Raw genomic sequence first — 20841 nt, forward strand, 5'->3', positions numbered from 1 at the left:
TCAAACCACATACAAAAATTAACTCAATAGGGATCAATAACCCAAATATAAGAACTGAAACCATAAAACCCTTAAAAGAAAACACAGGCTTAAAGCTTTAAGACCTTGTTTTTGGCAATGGATTCTTAGATATGATACCAAAAGCACAAGCCACAAAGACAAAAAATATTTCTATCATTTTGATGGAAAGACATTCTATATAAGTTTTATAAAACTTGCCCTCTAACTCTGTCTCTTGGGTAAGGGTAACATTTGGTCCCATTTGGCCACCACTCTAACAGAAGGTCCCCTCTCCTGACCTTCAGAAGTGGTGTAGTTACTAAAGCAAAATAAACAAGTGGACTTCTGGTGAGGAGTCTCACAAATCAGTATGAGGAAACTTTAATGTTTAATTATATGCCTCAACACATGTATTAGAGCAGAATTTGGCTGAATGTGTATTTTTTTTAATAAACATAAATGATGAGGATGAATTAAATTATTAATGACAGGTGAAGAGAGGCAGGCATAAAATGCATATATACGTGAGTGTCAATTCTTCATACATTCTAACAACACCCTGCCCCACCCCAGCCCCTCAGTCATCCAGATTCCCTACCTATTTAGGTTTGTTACTCCTTAACGCACAAAGGGCAGGCTACTAAATCATAATTGCATGTGATTCTCCTGATATAAAGCTCCAATTTTGCATCATTTTTAATGAAGGGTTACTTCTCAGAAACAGATTGTGTAATGAAGGAGAAAAAAGAAGACAGAGAGATATGATGATAGAAAGCAGTGATCAGAGGGTGAGATATTTGACATCGAGACCATGTAAGGGCTGTGCTTATTGGTAATAACAAGATCCAAGACATGACTAAAGAGGAAATTTGCTGAGGTAAGAGCCCAATTCCACCACCCTTGACCTCTCCGGAAACCTAAAATCCATTTGCTTTATCATCTTTCACTGGCCTAACAGCCCATTATAGCCTCAATTGCCTCCTCAAAAAAACAAACCTTAGCTGGCAAAAATTCCATGGACAAACATTATAATCATTCCCTTGCATGTCCCTCCTACTCCTTTGCCTTCTCTTGTATCATTTTCTCCTTTGGTTAAGCCAGAATTCTTGTTCAGTCCAACTCTTCACATTCCTTTGTCTGTACCTGTGCACTAAACAGAGAGAAAAACGCAGCAGTCAATTTTGTTCTTTGCTGTTCCTAGTGTATTTATTATTTCTGTATGAATTGTTTCAGATTTTATGGTTTTGAAAGGTCTCCTTGCTTATTTTTTTGTTTTTTCTTTCACCTATTTTTTTTAAAAAATTCATGTTCCTATTGAATCCTCAAGCATGTGAAGCAAGGTTTTCTTCTGTTCTCTGGGATGTATTTATTTTTTGATCGGGCTCTTTGCCTATCCTTTGCATGCTATGTGTCATGGATTGAATTGCGTCCCCCAAAAATATGTGTCAACTTGGCTAGGTCATGATTCCCTTGTATGATTCTATGACTGTCTACACTTTTGTCATCTGATGTGATTTCCCTATGTGCTGTAAATCCTATCATTATGATATAATAAGATGGATTAATGGCAGTTATACCGATGAGGTCTACAAGATTGGGTAGTGTCTTGAGCCAATTTCTTTTGAGATATAAAAGAAAGAAGCGAGCAGAGAGACATGGGAACCTATACCACCAAGAGAGTGGTGCCAGGAGCAGAGCACTCCCTTTGGACCTGAGCTTCCTGCACTTAGATGGTCCCAGACAGAGGGAAGACTAATGACAAGGACTTTCCTCCAGAGCCAACAGAGAGAGAAAGTCTTCTCCTGGAGCTGATGCCCTGAATTTGGACTTGTAGCCTACTAGACAATGAAAAAATAAACTTCTCTTTGTTAAAGCCATCCACTTGTGATATTTCTGTTATAGCAGCACTAGGTGACTAAGACACTATGTTAATTTCTTTCATTGTTGTTCATATTTTAGTATGAGTACATAATTCCCACACATTTTACTATTCTGTTGTTGTTGAGGCTTTTGTTTGTTTTTCTTCCATTTCAGTCTTGGGCTCTGACCGAGTGTGAATGGTTTCTTGACTATGTATTGACTGGTGTATTTCCCACTTTCATAAGCCCTTCCCCTACCCTGACCCAGCTACATATTAAAAAAAAAAAAAAAATTATAAGGGCTAAATATTTGATGTATGAAACATTTTTCAGGCCTTTGCAAGACCCAGTGTGGGTTATGGGGGACTCACACTTGCTGTGTGTAATTGTCTTACAATGCTTACAATCTCATCACGCTTCACAGATTTGTTTGAATGCCATATGCCAGGGTTCACACTTCCTAATTATGATGAGGTTGCAAGAGATATACCATTACTGCAGGAAGACACAGTAACCCTAGGTCCTTTGCTGGCATTTTACACATGTCCTTGGCATTTCTACCCATCAATAATTTCCACAGCACTCCTCAGTCAGAAGAGCAAAACTATAGAGATAACCACTTAAATATCTCCAGAACTGATTATATTACTAAGAATTCTGAGAAGCTTATCTATTCAGTAATGTAGCTTAGTGTGGTGCTAAGAAGGCAGACTAGATTTAGAAGTCCAGCTGTGCTATGCCACCTCTCTGTGCAGTGCTTCTTTGCGCCACTCCAGAATCTTATATTTCTGTCCGTGGTGTCATTTGTGATTCTTGTTCTTATTGTTAGCTATAGCACAAGATTTGCCACTGTCCCTGTTTGCTTGGTGTTGATGAATTATTTTACTACCTTTTATGATTTTTTGTTTCTTTTATTATGCATTTGGTGAGGAAAACCCTATAAGGAAGTTATAATGTGTTCCCCAAATCCAAGACTCTGTAGACAACTTTTTGTACATGAAAATGACTTCCTGGGTTGTAACACTAGGGAAATTCTCAGTCATACATTTGGTATCATAATTTCAGTCTCTTTTTTCAGTCTTCATAAATATATTAGTGGGAAATTGCTGAAGCCTGCATAGAATCTAGTGGGCCAATTCTATTTTATATTATACCTGAAGGTTTAATATTAGTTCTTCACACTGGCTTGGAAATCTTTTGTGATAACATTATTTAACTGATTCATGTTTATTTCTAAAAATATGACTTACAGAAAAACATTTTTTTATTTAGACTTATAAAATTTGTTTTAAAAATCCATGAAAAGCATACTTCACAGAATAGATAAATACACATGACTCAACTGCAAGCTATCAATAAGAAACTCACTTTAAATATAATGATATAAAAAGGTTAGGAGTAAAAAAAAGAAAATAGGACAAGCTCTACCATGATAACATAATTCAAAAATAAATGTTGTTGTTAGGTGCTGTCGAGTCGCTCCCAACTCATAGGGACCATATATACAACAGAACAAAATACTGCCAGTCACGTACTATTCTCACAAACATGGCTATATTTGAGCCCATTGTTGTAGTCACTATTGAGGGTCCTCCTCTTTTTTTCTGACCCATTATTTTACCAAGAATGATGTCCTTCCCGGGGATTGCTGCCTCCTTATAACATGTCCAAAGTATGTGAAAGTTTCACCATCCTTGCTTCTAAGAGCATTCTGTCTGTACTTCTTCCAAGACGAACCTGTATCTTCTTCTGGCAGTTGATGGTATATTCAATATTCTTCACCAACATCCATAATTAAAAGGCATCAATTCTTCTCTCGTCTTCCTTATCTATTGTCCAGCTTTTGCATTCATATAAGGCAATTGAAAATACTCTGGCTTGGGTCAGGTGCACCTTAGTCTTCAAAGTGATGTCTTTGCTTTTGAACACTTTAAAGAGGTCTTCTGCAGCAGATTTGCCCAGTGTAATATGTCTTTGATTTTTGACTGCTGGTTCCATGGGTGTTGGTTACGGATCCAAGTAAAATGAAATCCTTGACAACTTCAATCTTTTCTCCATTTACCATGAAGTTACTTATTGGACCCTTTGTGAGGGTTTTTTTTTTTTTTTTCTTTATGTTGAGGTGTCATCTTTATGTAGAAGGCTATGGTCTTTGATCTTCATCAGTAAGTGCTACAAGTCCTCTTCACTTTCAGCAAGCAAGATTGTGTCATCTTCATATCTCAAGTTGTAAATGAGTCTTCCTCCAATCCTGATGCCGCATTCTTCTTCATATTGCCAAGCTTCTTGGATTACTGGCTCAGCACACAGTGTGAGTAAGTATGGTGATAGGATACAAGACTGACTCACACCTTTCTTCATTTTAAACCACACAATATTCCCATGTTCTGTTCAAAGGACTGCTTCTTGGTCTATGTACAGGTTCTGCATGAGTACAATTAAGTACTCTGGAATTTCCACTCTTCCCAATGTTATCCATAATTTGTTATGATCCACACAGTCAAATGCTTTTGCATAGTCAATAAAACACAAGTAAATATCTTTCTGCTGTTCTCCACTTTCAGCCAAGATCCATCTGACATCAGCAATGATATTCCTTGTTCTGCAGTTCCCAGTCGATGTGCTGCTGCAACCATTTTTGAATTATCTTCAGCTAAATTCTACTCACATGTGATATTAATGATATCGTATGATAATTTCCACATTCTGTTGGATCACCTTTTTTTGGAATGGGCATATATATGGATCTCTTCCAGTCGGTTGGCCAGGTAGCTGTCTTCCAAATTTCTTGGCATACAAGGAGCCCCACCAGTGTTGCATCCATTTGTTGAAACATCTCCATTAGTATTCTTTCAATTCCTGGAGCCATGTTTTTCACCAATATCTTGGACTTTTTCTTTCAGTTCCATCAGTTCTTGATCAAGTGCTACCTCCTGGAATGGTTGAATGTCAACCAATTCTTTTTGGTACAGTGACTCTGTGTATCCTTCCATCTTCTTTTGATGTTTCCTGCATTGTTCAATGTTTCCCATGTAGAAACTTTCAATATTGTAACTCAAGGCTTGAATTTTTTCTTCAGTTCGTTCAGCCTGAGAAATGCCAAGCATGTTCTTTTCTTTTGGTTTCCTAACTCTGAGTCTGCACATTTCATTAGAATACTTTACTTTTTCTCCTCAAGCCACCCTTTGAAATCTTATGTTCAGCTCTTTTACATCATCATTTCTTCCATTTGCTTTAGCTACTCTACATTCAAGAGCAAGTTTCAGAGCCTCTTCTGACATCCTTTTGGTCTTTTCTTTCTTTTTGTCTTTTTAATAACCTTTTACTTATTTCCTATATGATGTCCTTGATGTCATACCACAACTAGTCTGGTCTTTGGTCATTATTGTTCAACACATCAAATCTATTTTTGACATGGTCTCCAAATTTAGATGGGATATACTCAAGGTGGTACTTTGTCTCTCATGGTCTTGTTTTAATTTTCTTCAGCTTCAACTTGAACTCACATATGAGCAATTGATGATCTGTTCCTCAGTTGCCCCCTGGCCTTGTTCTGACTGATGATATTGAGCTTCTTCATCATCTCTTTACACAGATGTAGTCGATCTGGTTCCTATATATTCTGTCCAGTTGGGTCCACGTGTACAATCACCATTTATGTTGTTGAAAAAGGTATTTCTAGTGAATAGGTTGTTGGTCCTGCAAAATTCTATCATGTGATTTCTGGCATCATTTCTTTTACCAAGGTCATAGTTTCCAACAACTGATTCTTTTTGTTTCCAACTTTGCAGTCCAATCACCAATAATTATCAATGTGCCTGGATTGCATGTTTGATTAATTTCAGACTGCAGAATTTGGTAAAAACCTTCAATTTCTTCATCTTTGATCTTAGTGGTTGGTGCATAAATTTGAATAATAGTTGTATTAACTAGTCTTTGTAGGCATATGGACATTGTCCTATCACTGACAGCACTGTTTTTCAGGATAGTTCTCCAAATGTTCTTTTTAACAATGAAGAAAACACCACTCCTCTTCAATTTTTTCATTCCCAGCATAGTAGACCATATGATTGTCTGATTCAAAATGGAAAGTATCAATCCATTTCAGCTCACTAATGCGTAGGATCTTTAAGTGTTCTATTTCATTTTTAACAACTTCCTGTTGTCCTATACTGGTTACACTGCATGTTCCAATATTAATGTATGTTTGCAGCTGTTTCTTCACATTTTGAGTCATGTCACTGCAGCAAATGAAAGTCTCAAAACCTTTACTCCATCCATGTCATAAGGTCAACTCTACTTTGAGGGGGCAGCTCTTCCCCAGTAGTATTTTGAGTGCCTTCCAACCTGAGGGGCTCATCTTCCAGCACTGTATCAGACAATGTTCTGCTGCTATTCATAAGGTTTTCATTGGCCTATTTTTTTAGAAGTAGATTGCCAGGTCCCTCTTCCTAGTCTGTTTTAGAATGGAAGCTCTGCTGAAACCTGTCCACCTGGGTGACCCTGCTGGTATTTGAAATACCACTGGTGTAGCTTCCAGCATCACAGCAACATATAAGCCACCATAGTATGACAAAATGACAGACAAGTGGTGGCAAAAATACATAGAAGTGCTGTTTTCATATCAGACAAAGTAAACTTTGTTGTTGTTGTTCTGATTCATAGCAACCCTATGTGCCACAGAATGAAACACTGCCCAGTCCTGTGCCACACTCACAATTGTTGTTATGCTTGAGCCCATTGTTGCAGCCACTGTGTCAATCCATCTCTTTGAGGGTCTTCCTCTTTTCTCTTGACCTGGTACTTTACCAAGCGTGATGTCCAAGCCTGATCCATCATCATGGCAAGGATGCATGCATGGTGAAGACATCAAAGTAAACTTTAGAGCAAAGAAAATTAACAGGAACAAAGAGGGACACTGCACAGTGATGAGAGGGTTAATTCACCAGGAAGATATAATAATCTCAAATGTGTATACACTTAACAACAGAGCCTCAAAATATGTGAAGCAAAAATTTACAGAACTGGAAAGAGAAACAGACATATTCACAATCATAGGGAATTCAATACCTCTCTCTCAATAACTGACTGAGAGATAATATTGACTAGACATAAAATCATTGAAATTGTAGAACATTTGAACAATACCATCAACCAATGGTATTGAATTGACATTTATAGGGTACTTATTTTCAAGTGTGCATTGCATATTCACCAATAGGTCATATCCTCTGTCAAAAACAAACCTTAACAAGTTTAAAAAGTGTAAATCAAACAAAGTATATTCTCTGACAGTAATGAAATTAAATCAACAACAAATAGAAGCAAAAATATCTCCAAATACTTGGAAATTAATCAACATATTTTGCAAATAAAACAAGTATTTTATGGGTCAAAGGCAAATTTTCAAGGGAAATTAAAAATATATGCAACTGAAAAAAAATAAATCATATCGAAATCTGTGGGGTACACTTAAAGGAGTGCTTCAAGGAAAATATGTAAAACTAGATGCTTATATTAGAAAAAAAAAATCTCGTATTGGTAACCGAAACTTTCACCTCAAGACAACAGAAAAAGGAAATTAAAATAAACCAAAAGTGAGCCGAAGGAAAGCAGTAATTGAAATAAGAGCAGAAATCAATGAAACTAAAAACATACAAAGTAATAGAGAAAATAAATGAAACCAAAAGCTGTTAAAAAAAAAAATCCAGTAAAATTGATAAACTAAGAGCAAGGCTGACAAAAGAAAAAAAAAAGAGAAGACACAAATTATCAGTATCAGGAATGAAAAAGGAGATATGAGTATAGACCTTGCAAACATTAAAAGCATAAGAAGGAAATACTATTCAGAACTCAACACACATAAATTCAACAACTTAGAAAAAAATGGAAAAAAGTCTTTAAAATTACAAAGTACTAAATGCACCCAAGATGAAAGAGATGATCTGAAAAGTCCTCTAACTATTTAAAAAATTTACTTTGTATTTAAAAACTTTCTGAAGTAGAACTCTTCAAGCCCAGACATGTTCACTGTAAATTTTACTGGATATTTTTTTAATAACACCAATTCTACACAATCTCCTCCAGAAAATATGAGGGAGAACTTTCCAACTCACTTTATGAGGCCAGCATTACCCTTATAACAACACAAAGACTGCACACACACACAAAGAAAACAACAGACCAATATCTCTCATAAACATAGGCACAAAAATTCTGAACTATTAGCAACAGAACTCAGCAGTAGATAAAAATAAGCATACTCTTCCAGCCAACATGGCACCATAGACAGAGGCACCATGACGTCCCTCCACAGCAAAGGTCCAAAAAACTAAGTAAAACAGAGACAAACAACATTCCTGGAACCCAAAGTATCAAATGAAGAGATAAAGAACTCAGCCAAACATCGAATGGTATAAGGAACTGACAGAGGACAGAGTGAGGAGACATGCGGAGGTTACATATCAGCTAACACAGCATGGATTGGACATCTTGGACTCTTGTTAGGGATTGGTGGTCAGGGAGCATGGGAAAGCAGCTTCACAGAGCTCTGAACAGGAGACAGAGCACCTGGTACCCAGCGATACATGCTTTCCCACCACCAATCCTTTCCCCACTGCTCTACTTTTGAGCTTCCTGGCTGGCTGCAGTGGCTTGTCTGGCAGAGAATTGCAGGGTCCATGCTATTTGGATGTGCCTCACCCACATCACACATTGGCAGATGGGGTATGGGAAAGCAGTTTCATGAAGTTCCCAGCAGGAGACAGAGAACCCACTAATGAGTGATATGCACTTTCCTAACCCCTACACTTCCTCCTGCCCCCCTTCAGCCTCCTCTGCTCCCCACCAGCCACAGTCTCTTGGCTGGGAGGCAACTGTTTCTGCCCTGGGACGCTTGGATTCACCCCACCCACACTGGCCGGGACCCTGCGCTGGTGTTGCTTCTTTCTGTTTCTTTTGGTTTCTTCTGTACCTCCCACCAGCTCCCCTTCCTTTCTTTTGAACACCTGGATCTGTGCATCGTCTTTGTTTCTTCTTGAAAGGCTGTGAAGCCCCACTCAACCAGGGAACAACTCCCATAGCCCACGACACCATGCTGGTGGGAACTCTAGGGCTTTTTTTTTTTCTTTCTTTTTTTGCTTGTTTTGCTTTGTTCTGTCCTGTTTTGTTTTTCCTTTCACAGTTTGGGAGCTCCTTCTAGCCAGGCTACACTGCACGGCTTAGGGGCTATTCAGTCTGTGCAGCTACATAGGTGGGATCCCTAGGGGCATTTATTTTTTTCTTTCTTTTCTTTTTTTTCCTCTCTTTTTCCCTTTCTGACTTTCTTCATTTCTCAGTTTTCATCTCTCCACACTTACTTTCTTTTCCTGTCTCCTGAATACCTGGTGCTGTGTAACATCTATACCCCCTCTAGCCAGGCTATACTGCACAGCCTGGGAGTCACTTCCCCGGTCTTCATGGCCACAGCAGTGGGATCCTTATGGGCTTTTCTTTCTTTCTTTTTTCAAATTTTTATACATTTTTTTTTCTTTTTCCCTTTTTGCTTTTCTCCATTTATCAGTTTCTCATCTCTCCACTCCAGTGGCAAACTCCTTTAGCACTTTTTTTTTTCTTTTTCCTTTGTTTTTGGCTCCTGCTTCTCTCTCCTCTCTCTGTTCCTTCCCATACCCATCTTTGCTTCACACATCACAACCTCCCCCCTCTTTCCTGCCTATCTGTACCATGCACTGAACATCACACTTCTGAGCAGCACAGGCACAGCTACTGGAACCTTCCCAGCACTGATTCCTGGCCCTCCCTGTTGGTCCTAGTACATGCCACAAACAATGCATCCCAGCCCCTCCCCTTCAGCCAGACCTACCGTCCTGCATCATAGACAGGCCCTGCCCATTGGACACGGAGGTGAAAAGTATCATAACTACAGACAAGCAAACAACAAAGAATGCACAGCCTGCCTGCTGAGATATAACAAAATGAAACAAAAAAGCAGGATGGAGCAAACAAATCTACCATCAACAAACAAAGAAAATAACAACTAAATGTCCCAAAGACAACAGACAATATAAAAACATATTAAAAAACAGGACAGGATGAATCCAGTATGCATCCAAAATAAAACACCAGATGACTTTCCAGTAGAATAAAAGGCACTGGAACTATCCAAAAGGGAATTCAGATCTCTAGTGTTCAGAGCTATCCAACAGTTGAGGCAAAAAACAGACAAAAATCAGGAAAAAATAGACATATTCATGGAAAATGAAAAAAAAAATGGAAGGATTCAGGAAAATGATGCAGGAACAAAATGCCAAAATAAATTCACAACTAGAAATCATACAAAAACAACAATTAGAAATCCAAAAGATAAACAAGATTTCAGAAATGGACAGTGTCATAGAATGGCTGAGGAGCAGGTCTGAAATGATGGAAGACAGGATCAGTGAAATTGAAGACAAATACTTGGATACAACTCTATTTGAGGAAAAATCAGAGAAAAGAACAAAGAAAAATGAAGAAACCCTGAGAATTATATGGGATACAATCAAAAGCAAAAATCTGCAAGTGATCAGAGTTCCAGCATAGGGGAAGAAAATGGAAAACACAGAGAGGATCATTGAAGAATTGCTGACAGAAAACTTCCCTAATAACATGGAAGATGAAAAGCTGACCATCCAGGAAGCTCAACAAATCCCATATAGAATAGACCCCAAAAGAAAATCACCAAAGCATATCATAATCACATTCACTAAAACCGAAAATGAAGAAAAAAATCCTGAGAGAGCAGCTCAAGAAAAACAAAGTTACGTAGAAAGGAGAAACAATAAGATTAAGCTGTCACTATTCAGCAGAAGCCATGCAGGCAAGAAGGCAATGGGATGACATATATAAAACCTTGAAAGAAAAACAACTCCAACCAAAGATGATGTATCTTGCAAAACTTTCACTCAAATATGACGGTGAAATTAGGAAAATTCCAAATAAACAGAAATTAAGGGAATATGTAAAAACCAAACCAAACTTGCAAGAATTATTAAACGGAGTCCTTCGGTCTGAGAACAAACAACATCAGACCTCAGCCTGAATCTAGGATGCAAGATTGTACCAGCCAGATACCAATGTAGGAAATGAACTCTCAAGGACTATCCAAAACCAAAAGATTTGCAACACAGAACCAGAAAGGTTAATCTGTAAATGACAGCAATGTCAGAACAATAAAAGAGGGAATCAACGGTATAGGTATAGAACTTCTAATGGAAAAGAAGGCAAGGCGATACCAAGTAATAATACTCTGGTTCAAACCTAGGAAGATAAAGGCATATTTCAAGGTAATCGCAAAGAAAGTTAACAAACTTACTATTGAAATAAAGAAGAAAAAACATAAAGTCTCAATAAAAACAAAATTTACAAAAACAAGAGAAATGAAAAAGCAATCCACAAACAAAAGGAATTCAGCATAAGAGAGTAAGAGGAACAAAGAAAATATCAGCACCACAAAAAAAAAAACTACAAAATGACAGGAATAAACCCACACCTATCAATGATTACACTGAATGTAAATGGCCTATATGCACCCATAAAGAGACACAGAGTGACAGAAAGAATAAAAAAAAAAAAGAAAAAGGATTCATCAATATGCTGTCTACAAGAGACACATCTTAGAAACAAAGATGTAAATTTATTAAAAATCAAAGGATGGAAAAAATATATCAAGCAAATAACTTCAAAAGAAGAGCAGGAGTGGCAATAGTAATCTCAGATAAAACGACTTTAACACAAAATCCACCATAAAAGATAAAGAAAGGAACTATATAATGATTAAAGGGACAACCCATCATGAAGACTTAACCATAATAAACATCTACGCACCCAATGACAGGGCTCCAAAATACATAAAACAAAATATTAGCGCTGAAAAGAGAAATTGACAGTTCCACAATAATAGTAGGAGAATTCAACATAGCACTCTCGGTAAAGGAAAGAACATCTAGAAAGAAACTCAGCAAAGACACAAAAAAGCTAAAGGGCACAAACAGCCAACTTAACTTCATAGACATATATAGAATACTCCACCCAAAAGCTGCAAAGTACACATTCTTTTCCAAAGCACATGGAACATTCTCATCTTAGGCAACAGAGCAACCCTCAACAAAATCCAAAACACTGAGATAATACAAAGTATCTTCTCTGACCACAAGGCCATCAAGGTGGAAATTAACAACAGGAAGAGCAAGGGAAAAAAATCAATTACATTGAAACTGAATAACACCCTGCTTAAAAACCACTGGGTAACGGAAGAATCCAGAGGTAGAATAAAAAAAATTCCTGGAATCAAATGAGAATGAAGACACATGATACAAAAACCTTTGGGACACAGCAAAGGCAGCCCTCAGAGGTCAACTTATAGCAATAGATGCACGTATCTAAAAAAGAAGAAAGGGACAAAATCAAAACTTTAGCTACATGACTTCAACAGATAGAGAACAGCAAAAGAATCCCACAGCCACCAGAAGAAACGAAATAATAAAGTTCAGAGCAGAAATAAATGAAATAAAGAATAGAAAGAATCAACAAAACCAAAAGTTGGTTCTTTGAAAGGATCAACAAAATCAAAAAACCCCTGACCAAACTGCCAAAGAAAAAGAGAGGATGAAAATACCCCAAATAAAAAACAAAATGGGGAACATTACAACAGACCCCAATGAAATAAAAAGGATCATAACAGAGTATTAGGAAACACTATACTCCAATAAATTTGAAAACCTAGAGGAAATGGACAAATTTCTAGAAACACTCCACCTACCCAAACTAACACAATATAATGTTGAAAATCTGAACAGACCCATAACAAGAGATTGAAAAGGTAATTTTAAAAAAACCTCCCAATTAAAAAAAGTTCTGGCCCAGATGGCTTCACTGGAGAGTTCTACCAAACATTTAGAGAAGCGCTTACACCAGTACTACTCAAACTATTTCAGAACATAGAAAAGGAAATGATACTTCCAAACTCATTCTATGAAGCCAGCATAACCCTGATACCAAAACCAGGCAAAGACACCACAAAAAAAGAAAATTACAGACCAATATCTCTCATGAATATAGATGCAACAATTCTCAACAAAATTCTAGCCAATAGAATTCAGCATCATATCAAGAAAATAATACACCACAACCAAGTAGGATTCATACCAGGTATTCAAGGATGGTTCAACATTAGAAAATCAATCAAACATAATCCACCACATAGATAAAAGGAAAGAATCACATGGTCATCTCAGTTGACACAGAAAAAAGCATTTGACAAAGTCCAACACCCATTCCTGATAAAAACTCTCAAATAGGTATAAAAATGAAATTTCTCAACATAATAAAGGGCATCTATGCAAAACCAATGGCCAACATCATCCTTAATGGAGAGAGGCCAAAAACATTCCACTTGATAACAGGAACAAGACAAGGATGCCCTTTATCACCACTCCTATTGAACAGTGTGCTGGGAGTCCTAGCTAGAGCAATAAGGTGAGAAAAAGGAATAAGGGGCATTCAAATTGGTAATGAAGAAGTTAAACTGTCCCTATTTGCGGATGATACAATACTATACATAGAAAACTCAAAAGACTCCACAAGAAAACTACTGGAACTAATAGAAAGATTCAGCAGAGGAGCAGGATAAACACACAAAAATCATTTGCATTCCTATACACCAACAAAGAGAATGATGAAAAGGATAATCAGGAAAACAATACCATTTATAATAGCCCCTAAAAAAATAAAATACTTTGGAATAAATCTAACCAGGAATGTAAAAGACCTCTACAAAGAAAATTACAAAACACTACTGCAAGAAACCAAAAGAGATCTACATAAATGGAAAAACATACCATGCTACTGGATAGGTAGACTCAGCATTGTCTATTGAAATGACAATTCTACCCGAAGCGATTTACAAATACAATGCAATCCTAATCCAAATACCCATGACATTTTTTAAAGAGATGGAAATACTTATCATTAACTTTATATGAAAAGGGAAGAAGCCCCAGATAAGTAAAGCACTACTGAAGAAGAAGAATAAAGTAGGAGGACAAACAGTACCTGACCTTAGAACCTACTACACAGCTACAGTAGTCAAGGCAGCCTGGTAGTGGTACAACAACAGATACATTGACCAATGGAATAGAATTGACAACATAGATATAAATCCATCCACCTATGGCCACCTGATCTTCAACAAGGGCCCAAAACCCATCAATTGGGAAAACACACTCTTTTTAACAAATGGTGCTGGCAAAACTGAATGTCCATCTGCAAAAAAATGAAACAGGACCCATACCTCACACCATATACAAAAAACTAATTCAAAATGGATCAAAGACCTAACTATAAACCCCAAAACTATGGAGTTCATAGAATAAAAACTAGCATCAATGCTAGGGGCCCTAATGCACAGCATTAACAGGATACAAACCACAACCAACAACACACAAACTCCAGAAGATAAGCTAGATAACTGGGATCTTCTAACATTAAACACTTAACGCCCATCAAAAGACTTCACCAAAAGAGTAAAAAGAGAACCCACAGACTGGGGAAAAAAAAATTTTGGCTATTAAAAATCCAACAAAGTTCTAATCTCTAAAATCTACAAGAAAATCCAACACCTCTACAACAAAGAGACAAATTATCCAATTAAAAAATGGGCAAATGAAACGAACAGACACTTCACTAAGGAAGACATGCAAGCGACCAATAGACACATGAGGAAATGCTGGCGATCACTAGCCATTACCCATTGTACCCGTTGCTGTCGAGTCAAATCTGACTCATTGCGACCCTACAGGACAGAGTAGAACTGCTTCATAGAGTTTCCAAGGAGTGCCTGATGGATTTGAACTGCCAACCTTTTAGTTCACAGCCATAGCACTTAACCACTACACCACCAGGGTTTCCAGCACTAGCCATTAAAGAAATGCAAATCAAAGCCACAATATCTTACCCTGGCATTACTGGCATGATTTTAAAAAAACAGGAAATAACAGATGTTGGAGAGGCTGCAGCAAGACCGAAACTCTTATGCAGTCTGGTGGGAATGAAAAATGATACAACCGTTTTGGAAAATAATATGGCACATCCTTAGAAAGCTTGAAATAGAAATACCATATGATCCTGGAATCCCTCTCTTAGGAATATATCCTAGAGAAATAAGAGTCGTCACACGAATAGACATATGCATACCCATGTTCACTGCAGCATTGTTCACAATAGCAAAAAGAGAAACAACCAAGATGCCCATCAACAGATGAATGGATAAACAAACTGTGGTACATACACACAATGGAGTATTACACAACGATAAAGAACAAGGATGAATCTGTGGAGCAACTCAAAACATGGAGGAATCTGGAGGGCATTATGCTGAGTGAAATAAATGAATCACAAAAGGACAAATATTGCATGAGACCACTACTGTAAAAACTCATGAAAAGGTTTACACACAAAAAAACAATCTTTGATGGTTACGAGGGCAGGAATGGGTGGGGATGGGAAAACACTAAATACACAATAGGTAAGTGATAACTTTGGTGGAGGGTAACACAGTACAGGGTACTGGGGAAGCCACCACAACTTGCCCAAGGAAAGGTCATGGAAGCTCCATAGACACGTCCAAACCCCCTGAGGGACCAAATTGAAAAAAGGGCATTTTTCTTGGACTCCCACCCTTTAGGAGTTTATAGGAATAACACCTAGGCAACTTTCTGAACTCAGTAGGCTCAGTTTCTCATAGCTCAAATCATCTGCTTCCTGACAAGTTTGTCAAAAGATTAGGATTTGATTTCTCTTGTTTGCCACCGGCCAATACACGCTCCACGTAGGGGACTTTTCTGATATTACTATTTATCAGAAAGGAACTTTCACAGTTTTAACAGTATACACAGCGGGCAACTACACTTATGTATAAACGGCCCGAAAGTCGGTCTGGAGCTTCTGGGGAACAAAGAGTCAGGGTAATAAGCATCTAGGACACTTTAACTACTTGGATGGCAGGTGAGGATTTGTTGGCTTGAGTGTAAACTGCTTATTCAGTGGTCTAGTTGCTTTTTGTTAAAAATGGGAAATCAGTGAGGTCCTGACAAACAGTAAACTGGTGGGGGGTCCTGGCAAACAGAAATGCTACTGGTTTTACTTGGTCTTGGCTGGTGTGCTGATGTGGACTCAGCATGAATGCATCCATCTGGAGTTAATTATTTAGATTATCAGTTCCTGAGTTTTGATCATATCTCTCAAGTCCTTGAGAGATATGATCAAAATTTAAGGCAGAGCATCACTCTCAGTCACCACATTGTTGCTCCAATGTGATGTTGGCACAGTATTTGCAAGTCACAATGTGTGTGCACAATGTGTTTCACATCTCTTTTGTTTTTCCAGCCTTGGCAAGATTGTCTACAGATACATTAGAGGCTCTGAACACACATTTAAGACTTTTGAGAGGCAATGCACCAGAGAGACTATAACTACTAGGAAAACAATACAGGCAGTCCCTGGGTTGCAAATGTCCAACTTACATACAACCCATAGTTACAAACGAACCCCCATAAAGCCTGTTATATTAAAAACTTCAGGTACCTGAAAAAGTTCGTGATAACAAACAGGTGCTATTTTGTGACATGCATTGAAAATTATTATTATTATTATTGCTACTGTATTATTACATTAAAGATGTTTTAGTGTATCTGGAAGTGTTTCTTTAACCCTTTTTATGCATAGAAAGGTATACTATACACCAAACACTTGACTAAACTTGACTAACTGACTTTCGATACGAACTGTACCTAACTGTTCTGACTTACGTACAAATTCAACTTAGAGACAAATTTAGGAATGGAACTTGTTTATAATCTGGGGACTGCCTGTACCCACTGTCTGGAGTGCACTTCAGAGCAAAGGTCCCCATGACCCAAACCCACTGAAAGCAAACAGATCAAAAATGACCCCAAGGATGATTTTACCTCTTCTAATTCTATTATAAAAAAAAAGTCTCTATTATTTTTTTGTGGCTTCTGGCAACTGCTCTTGCCTTTGTTGGGTGTTCTCCAGGGTTGAGACAATAACATTTAGTCCAATCTCACAGAACCAGTTTTACATTTTTAGCCCACAATCCAAGCGAAAACTCTCCTACTGTTGTAAGGAGAATCCAGGCAAGGTATCAATGCCCAGTATGTTTTCTAGATTAGCCAGTGCACAGATTCCTCCTTATTCAGCAAGGAAATAGTCAGGGTCTATCTTGTTGTCTAGAACAACATTGGCCAAGGAGTCTAAAGACTTTCCCTGGACTCCTATTGCCTTAGCAGAGGACTCTGCAATATTTTCCAAGGTGAAAATTAGTAATGGGAAGGGCCAATGGGTATTGGGAGTCATGAATAGAATGGGGCTTATAATGACAAGTCCAGCAGTTGGTAAGGTTTCTCCTTTGGCTATGGCTTCAAAGATGTGAATTACAGAGTTATCTTCCAAGGCCAAGCCAGGCAAAGGGAAAATGCATTAAAGATAAAGAAAATCCTCACTATAGATACCAGAATATCAAGAAAGGAAGGTATTAAAAAAAAAAAAAAAAAAACTGAGAATGACAAGGGTAGGGATGAGAAAGGGGAATCTCAAAGGTTCTTGGTCTTTGATCTTGGGAGGAAGCTGTCCACCTTGTGACATTATCTACTTCTCTTCCTGTTTAGCTTGATTTTCAGGTCTCCAACTGGCATACAGGACTATGAGTCAGGTGAATCCAATTTAAGCTGGTAAATATTTACCCATAGTTCAATACATTGCAGTTTGACAGTAGTGTCAGTAGTTAAAAGAACCTGAAAAAGCCCCTTCCACTACAGCTCAGGGGCTGTTTTTCTTTTACGACATCTCCAGAATACCTAGTTACCTGGAAATAGGTAATGGTGAACTTGATCTTCTGAGTCAGGAACAGGGAAGACTTCCATGATTTGTTGGGAATAACTTTTAGCATACTGCAGCAAGGCTTTACAATATTGAGTCATCTCAGCATGAGGCATCATAAGGTGCAGTGTAGGCACAATACCTAAAGACACGGGTCTTCCAGTCACAATTTCATAAGGGATCAGCTTATCTTTTCCAAAAGGGATACTGCAAATGGCCATAAGGGCCAATGGAAGAACTCTGGGCCAGGGAAGTCCAGTAGTTTCCACTGATTTGCAAAGTTTTAATTTGAGGATTCCATTGGTTCTTTTGATATTACCAGATAATTTAGGGTGATACGGACAGTGATAATGCCAATTAGTGGGCAGAATTTTGGTTAGTGTCCATATAACCTGTCCAGTAAGGTTAAGTACCCCCATCGCTAGAAATATTGACTGGAGTGTACCAAGTAGGAAAAACATTCTCTAGAAGCCTCTTTGCCATGGTAAGATTTTCGGCTTTTCAACATGAAAAAGCTTCATTCTACTCAGAAAATTTGCAAACAATAACTAGTACATAACGATAAGGCATAAAACCAAAAAATCAAGCACATTGCATACATTCCAACTCATAGCAACTGTATAGGACAGAGTAGAACTGCCCCATAGGGTTTCCAAGGCTGTAATCTTTACAGAAGCAGACTGTCATATCTTTCCCCTATGGAGAGGCTGGTGGGTTCGAACCACTGACCTTTCGGTTAGCAGCTGCGTGCTTTAACCACTGTGCCACCAGGGCTCCTGATGATAAGACATACTTGGAGGTAATTGGATAAAATCCAATTGTAAATGTTCAAGAGGACCTGAAGCGGGGGAGAGGAAAATCTTTAGTAACAGGAACAGATTTTCCCAGTTATGAGTAAGATAAACAGGTATTAGCTACCTGAATTGTAATGGATTGAATTGTGTCTCCCAAAAATATGTGTCAATTTGGTTAGGCCATGATTCCCAATATTGTGTGGTTGTCCTCCATTTCGTGATTGTAATTTTATGTTAAAGAGGATTACGGTAGGATTGTAACACCCTTACTAAGGTCATAGCCCTGATCCAATGTAAAGGGAGTTTCCTTGGGGTGTTGCCTGCACCACCTTTTATCTTAGATGAGATAAAAGAAAAGTGAGCAGAGAGGGGGGAAATCATATCACCAAGAAATCACCAATTACTGTGAATGAACTCACCTAATTAACTGAGGTCTGCACGCCATAATCCACTAGAAACACACAGGCTGTAATTCAAGGCATGGGTACTAGGAGATGGCTGAATAAATAATGGTTAGCAAAAACACTGGCAGTCCATTACAATTACAAATAGTGATCCATGCCATGAATGAAAAGTGTAGGGTGCTATGACAGCACATGACAGGGAAAATGGATCATCTGTGGGATCAGGAAAGATTTCTCTAAGTAAAAGAAAAGGGTAAAACATTTCAGGTAAAGGACACAGTATGAGCAAAGGGTCTGAGGTAAGAAGGAACATAGGACATTTGCAAACTGAAAGAAAAATCAGACTGACAGAATTGCAGAAAGAGAAATGGTGAGTGGTTCAAGATGAAGCTGGAAAGATAAATACTCTAAGACCTTTGGTTCTTAGCTTAAGAAGAATGATGGATTACTAGAGTCAGTCAAGCTAGAGCTTTAGGCTGAACATAAAGCTGAAATAAGGAATAGGTTATTAGATTATTCATTGTGCATATACCACTTTGTAACATTTCATTTGATTTCCCCCCCTAAAGTGAAGAGACAGGCAAGCTCTAAGCCTATTCCTTCACGTGTCCTTTCTCCTGACCATACCACCCTTCAAAAGAAAAAAAAAAAAAAAGCCTCTACCATATCATGCTAGTTGCAAGAAACAAGAGAAAGGACCACCAAGGGGGAACAAATGTTAACCCCTTCAATCCTTACATCAATTACTGGAAATCCCTAACTTACAGTTCTAGTTGATCTTTCATTTTGTCCAAGGCTCTATTCCAAGTGTTCTAAATCTAGGGAATCTGATTTCAATAAGTTCCTATACCAGCAAAAATTGTGCAACGTTTTGTGTGTGTGCACAGCATGTGTATTTTGGGAGGGGTAAAAGTTCACAGCTTTTATGAAATTATTCAAGGATTCCATGATTCTCCATGAAATTGGGGAGGAGGGGGCAAGTATTATGTTCTTCCTTGAAATTAGAATTTATTATTGACATTGTGCTTACTGGAAACCATACATAGTGTCAAATATCAAGTATTAGTTGGTTTATGAAAAAAGAGAGAAATACAGAAAAAATTAAAATTAAGAACTTTAGTTTACAGCGATATGGTATAATCCTCTAGTCCTTTATGTTGGAGACTATATAATATGAATTAATAATCATAACCATGACCTGAAATCGTTGCAAACTTATGAATTCACATTTTATGACCGAAAAAAGGTTATATTATGCCAACATAGTTTTAGGGTTAATTTGAATTTCAATGATTAGAAAACAGGTACTCATGAACTTTTTCTTTTTATGGGATAACGTTCTTTGTTGCTTTTTCCTTAAAGGTAGTATTCTGCCTACTCACACGGTGGATTTCATGTAAGGGGAAACGGCAAAAGTCGGGATTTCGTCCATTTTCCAAATGCCCCTCGAGTTTCATTGGCACAGGAGAGACATCTTTGAGAGCTCTGTCAATCTTGGGCTCTGTACCTCAGCACACTGTGGTCCTCTTGGCACCTGCACCTCCAAGATTCCCAAGGAGTCCCTTTCCCTCTCCCTCCTCCTCTTTCTCCTTTCTCTCCCTCTCTCTCTCTCTCTCACCCACTCTCACACACACACCCTGTATAAATGCGTTATTCCTCCATTAATGCAAGACCTACCCCTCTCTGCGGAATCGACTGGACGCCACTCTGTTTTATCCCTCTCTGCAGAACTTGGATCGAACCATCCCACCCTTAAGATCCTCGCGCAGGGGATTGCAGCTCTTCCTACAAACGGCTTGGGGCGTAGGCCTCGGGGTTCTCAGGTTTCCAGCCGAGGCCGGCCGAGTGCAG

The 20841-nt window shown here is 38.2% G+C and overlaps 1 long non-coding RNA gene across 2 annotated transcripts; it reads right to left on the minus strand.

The window, feature by feature from the left end:
• Positions 1-579: 579 nt before the first annotated feature.
• Positions 580-20768, minus strand: LOC126084799 (uncharacterized). Of its 2 annotated transcripts, none has more exons than XR_007519069.1 (3): positions 20668-20768; positions 18522-18630; positions 580-1150 (listed from the first exon to the last, which is right to left on the minus strand). It is a non-coding gene; the product is annotated as an uncharacterized LOC126084799 (long non-coding RNA). The 2 variants fall into 2 exon arrangements; XR_007519070.1 differs by having other exon boundaries at positions 17779-18630.
• Between the last annotated feature and the right edge of the window lie 73 nt (positions 20769-20841).

The sequence above is a fragment of the Elephas maximus genome, chromosome 1 (genome assembly GCF_024166365.1).
Source record: "Elephas maximus indicus isolate mEleMax1 chromosome 1, mEleMax1 primary haplotype, whole genome shotgun sequence".
NCBI lineage: Eukaryota > Metazoa > Chordata > Mammalia > Proboscidea > Elephantidae > Elephas > Elephas maximus.